Source organism: Moschus berezovskii, chromosome 26, assembly GCF_049115385.1.
Source record: "Moschus berezovskii isolate FMDL1 chromosome 26, NW_MosBer_1.0, whole genome shotgun sequence".
In the NCBI taxonomy this organism is placed as follows: domain Eukaryota; kingdom Metazoa; phylum Chordata; class Mammalia; order Artiodactyla; family Moschidae; genus Moschus; species Moschus berezovskii.
The window spans coordinates 5,534,860-5,543,222 of NC_142485.1; the positions used below are offsets into that span (position 1 = coordinate 5,534,860).

The following is an 8,363-nucleotide window of genomic DNA, read 5'->3' on the forward strand; positions in this document are numbered from 1 at the left end:
GTTGGGGGCGGGAGGAGAAGGGGACGACAAAGAATGAGATGGCTGGATGGCATCACCGACTCTGTGGACATGAGTTTGAGTGAACTCCGGGAGTTGGTGATGGACAGGGAGGCCTGGCGTGCTGTGATTCATGGGGTCGCGGAGAGTCGGACACGACTGAGCGACTGAACTGAACTGAACTGAACTGATCTAAGCTTGCTATTTAATACCACTGTTTTTGTTCTTTTTCTTTAAAATGTATTCCTTTTGGTACCCTATGGCCAGGATGCTTGTAATTGGGGTGTAATTAAAGTTGGCTATTGACTGTCCAGTGTTTGGAGCCAAGTTTTAAGCCAATGGACACTTGGGCCTAGGACACCTATGATGTCTGTTCTGAGAGTCTCATACATGAGATTCATCTTCTCCATGAAATCTAGCTTTGACATTTAGTTAATTTTAGAGGCAGAAATTCTTTGTATCATATCCGACTACGAGAATATTCTTTAAAACATGAAATTTTTGCCTCTTATAAGTTGATTTTTTGTCATGTACTTAAAAAAAAACCCTCCCATGGCCTTAATATAGTGCACTGTATATAGTAGGAGTTCAGTAAATAATACCTTTATTAAATGATGCTTATTTCTTAGAGGCTTTGAGCAAATTATTAAAAGTAGTCTTAAATCTGAATATTAAGAGGCTCAGAACTAAAAAATTTGCTTTTGTGATAAAATACATTGAGCAATGAAACAGGTTTTACATGTTTCCAAAAATATTTATGAAATAAGACATACAAAAAAGTACAAAGCATAACAAAACAAACACCTTTGTATGTCCCACCCAATTTTAATAAAAAAATTAAACTTGTTTTATTTTTTATACATTTCCAGAAGTGTATACGGAGAAGGCAATGGCAAGCCACTCCAGTACTCTTGCCTAGAAAATCCCATGGATGGAGGAGCCTGGTAGGCTGCAGTCCGTGGGGTCGCTAGGGGTCGGACGACTGAGCGACTTTACTTTCACTTTTCCCTTTCACACACTGGAGAAGGAAATGGCAACCCACTCCAGTGTTCTTGCCTGGAGAATCCCAGGGACGGGGGAGCCTGGTGGGCTTCTGTCTATGGGGTCACACAGAGTCGGACACGACTGAAGTGACTTAGCAGCAGTAGCAGCAGAAGTGTATAAATTAGCCTGGGATAGAACCTGCATGCTGAATTTACTAATTAAGAAATGAGAAACCAGAACTATAAAGCCGGCATAGAAATACAAGAAACTATTCTTAAGTAATCTTTTAAAACTTTGAACAGTTACAGATTTTGCCATTTGTTATAAACTGGTATATGTAATTCAACCAGAACCATGAGAAAGTTGGTATTGTGTGAATTCTGAGGCACTCCGACATGTTGTAGGAGTGATGTGGACTTTCTTGAGTTTTACACGTTCATAAGTGAATGGTCTGTATCTCGTGCCTTTGTTGGTTTTCTGTGAGCTGCAGTTTCTGGGAAGTGAGCAGCTCTCATTCCTGTAACTCTTGTAATCCAGGCATTCGTGTGCCTCCTTCATGAGGATCCAGTGTGGCTGTGGTGCTGTTGTCCCTCTGATAGGAACTCTAACTCAGTGTAAAGCCCCAAAGACCGGTTACTTATTTTTATTTTATATTGTACTATATTTTATTTACAATGTTGTGTTTGTTTTAGGTGTGTGGCAAAGTGATACAGTCATATATATATGTGTGTATATATATATATATATATGAATTAACAAAAGCAGTTCCCGTCTTTTGATGGGGAGCTCATGGTTTATAATATAAATGGCATTATTTTGAGAGAGGGATAACTTAGGTATGGCATTGGGTTTTTTTTCTTTTTGCAGCTTGAGGCAGTTGTAAAATAACTTAATGTAGCTTTTTGCAACTGTGTATTCTATAGTATTTTTTTATTTGGTGAAATTTTAACTGTTAATGTTTTTGGCATTGTGCTTCATACCATTTATTAAATAAAAATTAAAAAAAAATAAAATGAGTAGTTGCTCTTTTTTGTGTGTGTGCAGAAAAACTGGGACTTCCAGTATGAATCTTGACAATGAATCAGGAATGAAGAGCAAAGGTCTATTTTCTCCTATATTTAATCTCTTTTTTAAAATTGAAGTGTAGCTTGTGTACAGGATTACATAGGTTTTAGGTACACAACATGACGATTGGCAATTTTTAAAGGCTATGCTACATTTAGTTAGTATAAATCACTGGCTGCATCCCTGTGTTGTACCTTCTATCCTGGTAGCTTATTTTATACATGGTAGCTTGTGCCTGTTCATACCTGCCCCTGTCTCGCTCCTCCCCACCTCCCCTCTCCCCACTGGCAGCCACTCCTTTGTTCCCTGTGTCTGTGAGTCTGCTTTTTTGTCATGTTCACTACTTTGTTGTAGGTTTTAGAGCCACATGTAAGTGAAGACATATGGTTTTTGTCTTTCTCCGTCTGACTTACTTCACTGCACACGATACCCCCCAAGTCTACCCATGTTGTTGCAAATGACCACATTTCATTCTTTTTTATGGTTGGTTAGTATTCCATTGTATCTCTGTACCACATCGTCTTTATCCATTCCTTGGTTCCCATATATTTAGCTTTAAAGATGAGTAATTTACTTGCTTTTGAACACTTCACTGCTTCTGTAAAAATAATGCATGTACACTTTTAAAGTCAAATGATGCAGAGAAAAACAGAAACCTAAACCCTGACAATTGGGAGAAAACCTCAGATAACATTGTTTCAGATATTTCTCATGTCTGTAACATGTGGAAATATGTACACATTTTACATGAATGAGTTCGTATCAGTCATTCTGTTCTCTAAGTTGTTTTTACCCTTTATATTCTATAATGTAGTGGGTATCTTCCCATTGAAAGAAGCAAAATGTCTATTTCAATTTTTATAGCTGCATAAGTTTTCATTCTCTTATATCATGATGTGTTTAAAAAGACCCCCATTCATGGGTATTTAGGTTTCTAGTTTTCCCATACTGTAATCAATATGTTGCTGAACATTCTTGTGCATCATTTTATTTTTATCTTGTTAAAACATTTCCTTGGATAAATTCTTAAGAATGGATATGGTGGCTTGTGCCACTCTGGGGTTCAGATGGCTGGCTGATTTATTCAGAGCTTTATTGAATCAGTTTAACTGGGGCAGTTCTGTTTTCACTGCCCTTCTGGAACCAGCAGGCTAGCTAGGAATGGGCCATGCTCAATTGCACAATCATTTTCCTAGACCCTCTCTGCATCCTGTTTTTAACATTCCCTGGCCAAAGCCAGTCATCAGAGACCAGAGGTGACATCACACTCTGCCCACAATGGGAGAGAGCCAAAAGATTACATGGCAAAGGACAGGAACACCAGGCAGGGAAAATGCAGCCAGGTTGAGGGGCACAGCCCCTCAATCTAGGGCAAGTGCAATGAACCACCACCACCACAAAAAACGTCGATCATCATCTGATAAAGGTAAATGCTGTGGGACTGGAAGGGAGTCCTCTGTTACAAGCTTCTTCCAGAAAACCAAACGATGAATTCCAATAAGTCCTGCTCCCAATTAGACCAACTGAAAGCAGCACTTGATGAAAAGCGTCCAGAATTAGTCAGTGGAAAACGTATAGTCTTCCATCAGGATAATGCAAGCCCACATGTTTCTTTGATGACCAGGCAAAAATGTTACAGCCTGGTTGGGAAGTTCTGATTCATCTGTTGTATCCATGAGACAGTACAACTTCAGACGTCAATTTATTTTGGTCTCTACAAAATTCTCTTAATAAAAAAATTCCAATTCCCTGGAAGACGGTAAACATCTGGAACAATTTTTTGCTCAAGAAGATAGAAAGTTTTGGGAAGATGGAATTATGTAGTTGCCTGAAAAATGGTAGGAGGTAGTAGAACAAGATGGTGAATATGTTGTTCAATAAAGTTCCTGGCGAAAAGGAAAACGTGTCTTTTATTTTTACTTAAAAACTGAGGGAGCTTTTTAGTCACCCCAATACTTTGTTATGACGTAGTTCTATGCTAATATTGGGGTGATAAAACATTCCTTCATCTCAGAATTATAACAGTCATTTGCAGCGGGTAGAGATTAAGATCCTCACATTAGAAAGAAATATTTATTGACATATTTTTACCTTAAAAAAACACCGAGGCAAAAAATACATGATATTGTTGCCTTGTTTATTCACTAAGCCGTGTCCTGCTCTTTGTGACCCCATGGAGTGTAGCTACCCACCAGGCTCCTCTGTCCATGGGATTTTCCAGGCCAGAGCACTGGAGTGGGTTGCCATTTCCTTCTCCATGATATAAACATAACTGTTTAAAGTGTACAACTCAATGGAATTTAGTCACAAATGCTGTACAACCATTGCCTCTCCCCAGTTTCAAAACATTTCATTTTCCCATAAGGAAACCCCACACTCATTACACAGTCAATTTCTATTAACCCTGCTGCCTCTCCCCAGTCCCTGGCAACCACTAATATGTTTTCTGTCTTCTTGGATTTACTTATTCTTGATATTTCATATGAATTGAGTCACATAATATGAGAACTTCTGTGTCTGACTTATTTTTCCATAGCGTAAGGTTTTCCAGGCTCATATGTATCTGTTTCAGTCCCAGTGCTATTCCCACGTATGGTATACCACGTTTTGTCATCATTTTTTAAAATTTAAGTTTATATTGAAGTATAGGAGACAGAAGAGCCAAGTGTTATATCTCTGGGTCGGGAAGATCCCCTGGAGGAGGGCATGGCAATCTACTCCAGTATTCTTTCCTGGAGAATCCCATGGAGAGAAGAGCCTGGCGGGCTACAGTCTATAGGTTAACAAAGAGTTGGACACGACTGAAGCAACTTAGCGTGCTCGCATGCTAATTGTTGATTTGCAAGGTTGTGTCAGTCTCAAGGGTACAGAAAAGTGATTCAGTTATACGCATATCCGTTCTTTTTAGATTCGTTTCCCATGTAGGTTATTATAGAATATTGAGTTGACTTCTCTGTGCTGTACAGTAGGTCACTGTTGGTTATCGATTTTGTATATAGCAGCATGTATACGTTAATACCAGTCTTCTAATTTATCCCTTCTGGCCCCCGCTTTCCCCTTTTGTAGCCATAAGCTTGTTTTCTCAGTCTCTGAGCCTGTTACTGTTTTAAGTCAGTTCATTTGTGTCATATTTTGGATTCCATGTATGACTGATATCATATGATGCTTGAGTTTCTCTGTCTGGGCTACTCCTCTTAGTATGATAGTATCTAGGCTCTGCTCATCACTGATGGACATTTGGCTTGTTTCCTCCATTTGGTTCTTGTAAATAGTGCTGTATGAATAGCTGTGCACAAGTTTCTCTTTGAACACGTGGCTTCAATTATTCTAGGTATATACCTAGGAGTGAAATGTACATTTATTGTTATCCACTTTATTTGTATTTCATGTAAGATATAAACATTTTTTGAGGTAAAATTAGATGTGTTAACTCCATTGAATATTATTAAGAAAATTAGAATGATGATATGAGAAAGCAAAAATTTTGAGTGAAAATATGTAAATGATAGGTACCACATGATTGCTATAATTAGATTGAGAATTTGACTCCTAGGGACCTGACAGGTGTCAAAAGCTTTTCTAAGTAAGAAATGAAACCCAGAAGTAAAACATTTACCCAAGCCATGAAATTTAAAAGACTGGTTTGACTACACAGAGATGCAGAACTTCTGTGTGATAAAAAGGAAACAAAGTTGAAAGAAAATTAGGAAAGTGAAGGGAACTATTTGCAATATTGGTAACACAAGTTCAATATCTATAATATGTAAACAGTAGTGACAAATCATTAAACAAAAACAATTTATTAGGCATTTTGAAAAAGTAAAGATTTAGGGCAGAAGTTCAGTGGATTGGAAAAATATTTTAAAAGACAGATAACATTCATTATTGTTGGGTATATGGACAAAATGTAAAACATTGTTATTGGGAGGGCATATTGGTAAACCTTTCTTTCAGGGCAAGCTGATAGCAGGGTATTGATGACAGATATGTAGATTGATACAGATCAATGACACAGATTAAGGACCTGAGAAATAAACCCTAAGAGGTCTTTGACAAATGAGCCAAGGCAATTCAACAGTGAAAGAAGAACCTTTTCAACAAATGGTGCTGAAATAACCGGAAGGACAGAAGCACAAAACGGACCTATTGTACTCTATCGCTTAAATGTGGAATCTAGAAAAGTCAAGCTTGTGAGAAACGGAATGCAAAGTGGCGGCCATCAGGGGCTGCGGGTGGAGGGGATAAGACTGATGGTGTTTAGGGGCACACACTTGTAACCTGTAGTAAATCCGCCCTAGATATCTAATACACAGTACAATGAACATGGTCAATAATACTGTACTATAATTAAATAATGCTGATAAGCATCACTACAGTGACAGGCATGTTATAATATTGAAATGTATCAAAGTAACAGTGAACACCTTAAATTTATACAATGTTACAAGTCATATTTATTCAACTAAGTCTTTTTCTTTTAAAACAAGTGAACCTAGACACAAACCTTACACCATTCACAAAAATTAATACCTTGGCGTGAAACTTCAAAACACTTGGGATAAAAAGAAAATCCTGAAGGATAAAAGCTGTTACCTACAGAGGAAAGAAAATCAGAATGATATTGGGCTTTTTATCAGTGCTACTTGATGCATAAAACCAATGTGCAGTAGACTGAGAATCAAAGAGAGCCCTGCGGACAAAAAGAAATGGGCACCAGTAGAACTCACATATACGTCATGAGAAGAGTGTGGTCTCCTGCAGCTTGCACATCCAGACTTTACCAGAGACAGAAAACTAAGCGTTCAGCCTAAGCCTGGAGATGAACACAGTAAACTTACAAGAAAGAGAAGTGGAAATAGGTGGTTCAGTCGTGGCCAAGCTAATTAAATACTCTGAGTCTGGCTACCCGATTTCCCTCAGCTGTGTATTTGTTCTCTTTGTATCACATGCGGCCGAGTAGATATCAGAGCTCTTCATTTAATCCCTTAGAGCCTCTAGCAGTTTACTTCAGGGAGAACCTTCTGGTCAGTGCCATGGCTCAGCTCTTGACAGCTCCTTCTCCCGTAAGACATGATTTCAGCAGAAAGGCTTTTGCTCAAAAACAATGTAGTTTGACCTCATCAGTTAATCAAAAAGTAAAATGCCAGAAGATGAAGTTTCTTTTTATTTTTTCCAGCTGAAGAAGAATTTTTATTACTTTTACGTACTGAAAACTCAGTAGTGTGCACTCAGCCCAGCTTGGTGGCCAGTTCTTTGGCCTTCGCCTTTTCGAACTTAACGATGCGAGCCACTGACTTCGGCCCCAGGACATTGCCTCCCCAGTGACGATGGATCTCATCGTATCTGTCATTGTAATTGGTCCTGATGGCTTCCACCAGCTTAGCCAGGGCACTCTCGTCCTCCGAGCTGACTTGTGTGAAGGCCACGGTGGTGCACGTCTCCCTGTGGACCAGGCGCCCCAGCCGGGCCTTGCCCTTGATGATGCAGTAGGGAACCCCCATCTTGCGGCACGGGGCGGGCAGGAAGACCACGAGCTCGATGGGATCCACGTCGTGCGCGATCACCACCACCTGAGCCTTCCTGTTCTCCACCAGGGTGGTGACAGTGTTGACCCCTGCTCGAAGGACAGGCGGCCTCTTGGTGGGGACGTCACCTTTGCTGGCAGCTTTCTTCTCAGTTCGGGCCAGCAGCCTCTGCTTCTTCTCTTGCTTTGTCTCTGGTCTGTACTTGTGGGCCAGCTTAAGCAGTTGAGTAGCTGCTTGTCGGTCCAAGGCCTGGGTGAGTTGGTTAATTGCAGGAGGCACTTTCAGCCGCTTATAGAGAATAGCCCTTTGCCGCTGCAGCCGGATGTAGCGGGGCCATTTGACAAAGCGGGTGAGGTCCCTCTTGGGTTGGATGTCCTGTCCAATGCCAAAATTCTTGGGCCTCTTCTCGAACAGGGGATTGACCACTTTCTTGGCCTCCTGCTTCTTCTCCACGGCTGGGGCCGGGGCCACCTTCTTCCCCTTGGCCTTCTTTCCCTTCAGCATCTTGAAGGGCTGGCGTAGAGAGAGAGCAGATGAAGTTTTATTATATGGAGAACTTTCGTTGCATTCTCCCATCTACTTGCCGGATCCAGTCTTGTAATTAAAATCACCCTACAGCACAGATGGAATTTTATGCCATTGCGCACAGATGCATGCCAGGATGGGGCAAGGAGCTTCCAAGCACAGTGGTCAGCGCTGTGGAGGCAGGGCTGGAGGAACCAGATTCCCCAGTGGGTGCTCGTGAGAGCTGGCTGGACTGCAGACCTCTCAGTCTGCCAGTCAGGTAAATGG

The 8,363-nt window shown here is 40.6% G+C and overlaps 1 pseudogene; it reads right to left on the bottom strand.

The window, feature by feature from the left end:
- Positions 1-7,274: 7,274 nt before the first annotated feature.
- On the bottom strand, positions 7,275-8,094 carry LOC129549245 (large ribosomal subunit protein eL8 pseudogene; annotated as a pseudogene).
- Positions 8,095-8,363: the final 269 nt, after the last annotated feature.